Raw genomic sequence first — 7284 nt, forward strand, 5'->3', positions numbered from 1 at the left:
ACAAATACTGTAAACTATAATATATATGTCAGAAATTAAGGAGGTGCATTTTAGTTTGTTGTTTAAACGAAATGCTTTTTAGGTCTTTAATATTTTTATTTTGAAAACGATTCTATATTAATGGACCTCGGTTTGTAATTAGAAATTTGACTGCTGTGATTTAATTTTTCCTAGTTAGTCGTTCCTGGTATATGAACGCGATTATATTTTTCAGAAAATGATATAAGAAAGTTATCTGAAAAAACGCTTGGTAGAAGATTGTTTTTATATTTATACATAAAAATTAATATCTGTAATGTGTTAAGTTTCTCAATATCTAGAACCATCATGCTTTTCATCACTGGGGCCGGGTTTACTAACCTATTTAAATAATTAATTGCTTTGCATGCATGGTTTTGCAGACTTTGCAATTTTAGCAATTTGGTTTTATGGGTGCTGGCCCATACAATAACGAAAAGTTATATAGTATTTTTTAAGTTTTTAGTATTAGTTTAGTTATTTATATTTTATGGGTATATACTATGAACTTACCATATAAATTTGTTACTTAATTTGGTATTATCTTGTCACCATAATTGAATTTAAAATACGAATATGGCACCACGTTTAGTCGGTGAGATATTTTCCAATTTGATATGTGATTCAAATACGTTTGAAGATAACTATCTGAAAGACTTAGATGAAATGTGCTCTCACTCGAAGGATTTAATTGTTCAAAGTTTGAAAACAGTTTCAGATAGCTTGATTCGAAATCTTCGCGAACGCCTATTTACTGAAATCTTGGATATATTTGGCACAGAACAATTCTGTGATATAAATATAACGTTAGACTCCGAAAACCCAGCTGAAAAGAATCTTCGCAAAAGATATAAAACATCACTATGTTTGGAGGATATTTATTTATTTTCGATCACAATATGCGAAAAGCAACTTCATAAAGATATAGTTAAGGCCGTAATCTCGACCAAAAATGTTGAAAATATTAGTGAAAAGTTTTTAATTTCGTCAGTTAAAGAATTAATTACTATGACAAACTCGATTCTAAAAGAAAACAAAGAAATAAAATTGGAGCTAAGTCTGATGCGAGAAAAATTAACTCATCAAAGTAAACTTATTAAAAACCTTAAAGTATCAAACGAAAATACCCAAAACGTAAAATATGATTATTATGCACAATGTGAAGATAAACATTTTAACTACGACACGCAAAATGAAAATAAAAATTCTGAAGTCACCGCAAATTTTACGAAAGATAGCTTTCAGCAATCTTGCGGCAAACCAACAATCAAGTCTATTGTTTCAAATTCGATTAATTGTGATTCCTTATATCCAAATAATATTGAAATTAAAAATACACAAAAACAACATTTTTCAAAAACATTTGCCAACGTTGTGGCTCAAACGCAATCAACCGCAAGAACTTCAGAGAAAATTTCTGACGTAATAAATGACAAAAAACTGAAAATGAGTATTGAACGAAATAAAGATGACAACTTTATTTTAATTGGTAAGAATAATAAACCCGTGCGGCCTGTTGCACGCCGCCAAAATTTATCTTTTGAAAATAAGTACCGTAAGGTCGAGCCTATCTTTGGAACTAAAATTACAGATCATAAAGGGATTGCAGGCGAAAAAATTGTACGTAAATTTGATGTCTTTGTGGGAGGCATATGCAATCAAGTTACTGAAGAAGATCTTAAAAATTATATGATAAGTGAAATATACATTACGCCATTGTTAGTTGCCGTAAACAAAATAAACGAGTATAATAGATCGTTTCGAGTTACAATAAACAGTTTGGAAAAAATAAAGATATTCAACCCTGAGGTATGGCACAATAATATAATTGTAAAACCTTTTAGGACAAAACGCTTTTTCAAAAACAGTGAACAAAATCTGGTATCCAATGGGAGCCAGGATAAAAATTTTAATTGAAAATGGATCCAAGCAGCATAAGAGGAAAAAACAAGCCTTCAACAACTTTCGATATATGTACTTTTAACTGTCAGGGACTTAAGTCAAACATTGAATTTACAAAGTCACTTATACATTCTTATGATATAACGTTTTTATGTGAACATTGGATATCTAAACTTGAATACTCCATAATAAGAGATTTATTTAATAAAACACACTCCATTTATTTCCATCAGTCTAATAAACATGTAAAATGTCGACCATTTGGCGGAAATGCGTTCTTTATACGAAAAAATCAATTCCAAAATATTAGAGTACTTACGAGGATGACCATATTTTAGCAATAAATTTCGAAAAAAATGAACTTAATATTATAGTTATTGGAACATACCTCTCCTCATCGCGGAACAGCCTCTCATCATTGGAAGAATACAAAAGTCAACTAGATATCGTCAAAGGTTTAATTAATAGTTACGAAGGTAACGGTAATATAATTATAGCCGGTGATTTCCAATCTTTTCCACACCAAATATATGACTTATTTGAAAGATCGAATTCCAAAAGAAACAGTTATTCTGTCCACTTATCTGAATTTTTAAAAACAAATCAATTAGAACTAGTAGATGTAACTAAAGGTTCTGGCCCTAATTATACATATCGATACCAGACGCTACCAAATTCGTCATATATTGATCACGTCGCCATACCAAAATATACAAATTTCCTAAGTCTAAAATGCATTGTTCATCCTGAGTGCTCAAATAACTTAAGCGATCATTTACCACTTTCAATATCAGTTGAAGTTGAAGGTAAGCACACTAAATACAATACCACAATAGAAGAAGATACTAATATTCCTAGCTACGCTTGGAACGATTCTAACTTTATAAATTCATATAATGATCATTTAACCAATTGCTATAACTATCTTAATTTTACTGATAATTATGAATACGACCTTATTCAAATCTATAGAATAATTGCTGGCAGCGCTCAAATAGCTTTTAAGGAAACTTTAAAAAGTAAAAAGCAATGTTTGTATTCAAAATCTTGGTGGACACCTGAATTAAGTCGTTCTAAAACTATTCTTTCAATTCATTTCAACAAACGGAGGGATTCTGGTTTTTTAAAAGATTTAAACTCCGTAACTTTCAATCGTTACTTAATGGCTCGTAAAAGCTTTCGCAAAGCCGTCAAGTTGGCTCAAAATAATAAAATTTGTGCACAGTATACTAAAATTGAAAAGTTAAAAAATATTAGACCAAAAAACTTTTGGAATGCTTTTAGATGTTTAAACAAAGACATAAATTCTAGATTATTTACCATAAATAATAAAAAAGACAAAGAAACCATTACTTCAGAATTTGCAAACCACTTCGAAAAAGTACTGAATACTTCAAAAATAACACATCGTAATGGAAATCATCGGAGAATTCCCCCGTGTACAAAACATGATGATGTTATAATAACTGAAGAAAATATAATTAGGGCTATTTCGAACCTAAAATTTAAAAAATCTCCTGACTCTTTCGGTATCTCAGCAGAACATTTAAAATACGCAAATTGTGGTACTTTAACAAAATGGCTCATCAAATTTTTTAATTATTCCATTAATTATGGATGGACACCATTATCAATGTCGACGTCTATTATTGTACCCCTTGTTAAATCGTATAAAAAATCTTTAGATAGCCCGAACAATTATCGCGGTAATAGCATTATACCAATTTTTACAAAGGTTCTAGAATACCTAATCCTTATTATATGTCCGGATATTAGAGATACTCACCCCCTACAATTTGGATTCAATGCTAACTGTTCAACGCTACATGCTGAATTTCAATTAAACATTACAATAGCAACAATTCACCTGTATACCTATGCTCTTTAGATGTAGAAAAAGCTTTTGATAGCTGCAACTGGAATATCCTATTTGATAAATTATATTTCGATAAAAAATTACCACTCTGTATAGTTAACACTATCTCTTCTAATATTTACACTGAAAGTCTTCTTGAAACTATTACAAATCAAGGTATTGTTGGTACATCGATATATGGTAACTTCACTGTGGTGGTGGCATATGCGGATGATATCATACTTTTAAGCTCTACCCTCTCTGGTCTCAAAAAGCTGATAAAAACATGCAATATTAACAGTAATTTAAATTGTATTAAAATAAATGCCGAAAAAACTGAATGCTTGATTTCAGGTAAAGCACAAATACAAACCAATACGATAACGATATCTAGTAATAAAATAAATCTTCAGAATAAACTTAGACATCTGGGATTCACATGGAATACTAAACATTCAACTTTTGCTTCACTCAATAATACAAATGTTGATGAAAAAATTTCAAACTTTAGAGCTGTTGTTCAAACTCTTATTCAATCTGGAATCCGGTTTGCCCACCCAAGTTCTATTTCTTATATATATAAATTATTGGCAGTCCCTACCTTAACTTATGGTATGGAGATATGTGAAAATAATTCTGATTTGATGAAAAAGCTAGATGTAATTGGAAGGAGTGCACTAAAATTGCTTTTAAATGTTTCAAAACACAGTAAGAACTATACAAATTCGCTAAAATCCAGGAAATTTCAAAAAGTATTCAACAAAATAAATTAAACTTGTTTCTTCGTCTTCTTAATAATAAAACAACTTCAGACATTATCTTTTCACAACTGAAACACCCCTTATTTAAACATTCGTTTGTTGGCGATATTCAGGGCCTATGCCGTTTTCGGATGCTAAATTTTCAAAACTTAATTCAAAATAAAAAGAAGATAAAAATAGCACTTTCTAAAAGTGAAATTCCTTCCGAAGTTGAACAAACTTTGAAACATGCAATAGAGTGCTGGAATGCGAAAGAGCAAAGAGGAATTTTTAAACAAATTCTGGAAGAAAAGATTCTTAAGTGAAAATCACGAGAAATAACTTTCTTATTTTTCTTTTTTACCTTGTAAATTACATTGGGTGTTAAATAAATGAAATAATAATAATAATAATATTTGCGTACAAAAGCTGACTATGTATAAGACTAAAGTAAAGCATATTACGTGATTTACTATCGAGAAAAGGTCTTGACTTATACAAAACACCTATTACAGAGGACACCTTTGTTTCAAGAAGACCAGTATGGTTTCTCCAAGACAAATTTTCATCAAAAAGTACTCCCAAAAATTTTGTGCATTTGTCACGTTTAATTTGATTTTTATTAATAAATAGTTTAGGCAGCTTTAACGGAAGATTAATTGATTGTTTTTTTTTTATGAAATAGAGTAAAGCTAGTTTTTTTACAATTTAGGGATAATTTATTTGCTATGAACCAGAGGTTGAAATTTTCGAGTTCAATTTTCATAGTTTCAAACAAAGTCTTTGCATCAGGATGATTAAAAAATAAATTTGTATCGTCAGCATACATAATAGTAGATATTTTTTGGGAAGCTTTATGCATATCGTTAATATATATTAAAAATAATAATGGACCTAAGATTGAACCCTGAGGAATTCCACACGTAATATCAAGGGCTCCTGACTTTTCTAGTAGTACAAATTGCTTTCTGTTATACAAGTAGCTCTTAATCCACTTAAATGTTGAGCCTATTATGCTGTAATATTTTAGCTTGGAAAGTAAAATACTGTGATCAACTGTATCAAAGGCCTTGGAAAGATCAATAAAAACTCCTAATACCAGTTCATCACAATCAAACGACTTATATATTTTGTCAGCAAGTTTAATACCTATAAAAAATAGTTTTCGAAACAATATTAAAAGCATTTTTTTTATTCGGTTAGAAACGGACCGCATAAAAAAACTCTTGGCATTGCTTCACAAAAATTCAATCTCTTATATAAAAAATATTTAAAAGTTAACGTTTGTAACGCAAATTGCGGTTGCATGTTCATAGAATCCATTACTTCAGAATTTGCAAACCACTTCGAAAAAGTACTGAATACTTCAAAAATAACACATCGTAATGGAAATCATCGGAGAATTCCCCCGTGTACAAAACATGATGATGTTATAATAACTGAAGAAAATATAATTAGGGCTATTTCGAACCTAAAATTAAAAAATCTCCTGACTCTTTCGGTATCTCAGCAGAACATTTGAAATACGCAAACTGTGATATTTTACCAAAATGGCTCATCAAATTTTTTAATTATTCCATTAATTATGGATGGACACCATTATCAATGTCGACGTCTATTATTGTACCCCTTGTTAAATCGTATAAAAAATCTTTAGATAGCCCGAACAATTATCGCGGTATTAGCATTATACCAATTTTTACAAAGGTTCTAGAATACCTAATCCTTATTATATGTCCGGATATTAGAGATACTCAACCCCTACAATTTGGATTCAATGCTAACTGTTCAACGCTACATGCTGAATTTCTAATTAGCGAAACAATTAAACATTACAATAGCAACAATTCACCTGTATACCTATGCTCTTTAGATGTAGAAAAAGCTTTTGATAGCTGCAACTGGAATATCCTATTTGATAAATTATATTTCGATAAAAAATTACCACTCTGTATAGTTAACACTATCTCTTCGTTATATAACAATAGTAGTGCAACAGTCTCATATCAAGGTTGTAAATCAAACTCCTTTCTTCTAAAGCAAGGAGTAAGACAAGGATCGATTCTTTCACCTCACCTATATAATATTTACACTGAAAGTCTTCTTGAAACTATTACAAATCAAGGTATTGTTGGTACATCGATATATGGTAACTTCACTGTGGTGGTGGCATATGCGGATGATATCATACTTTTAAGCTCTACCCTCTCTGGTCTCAAAAAGCTGATAAAAACATGCAATATTAACAGTAATTTAAATTGTATTAAAATAAATGCCGAAAAAACTGAATGCTTGATTTCAGGTAAAGCACAAATACAAACCAATACGATAACGATATCTAGTAATAAAATAAATCTTCAGAATAAACTTAGACATCTGGGATTCACATGGAATACTAAACATTCAACTTTTGCTTCACTCAATAATACAAATGTTGATGAAAAAATTTCAAACTTTAGAGCTGTTGTTCAAACTCTTATTCAATCTGGAATCCGGTTTGCCCACCCAAGTTCTATTTCTTATATATATAAATTATTGGCAGTCCCTACCTTAACTTATGGTATGGAGATATGTGAAAATAATTCTGATTTGATGAAAAAGCTAGATGTAATTGGAAGGAGTGCACTAAAATCGCTTTTAAATGTTTCAAAACACAGTAAGAACTATACAAATTCGCTAAAATCCAGGAAATTTCAAAAAGTATTCAACAAAATAAATTAAACTTGTTTCTTCGTCTTCTTAATAATAAAACAACTTCAGACATTATCT

This window comes from Hydra vulgaris, chromosome 08, assembly GCF_038396675.1.
Source record: "Hydra vulgaris chromosome 08, alternate assembly HydraT2T_AEP".
In the NCBI taxonomy this organism is placed as follows: Eukaryota; Metazoa; Cnidaria; class Hydrozoa; order Anthoathecata; family Hydridae; genus Hydra; species Hydra vulgaris.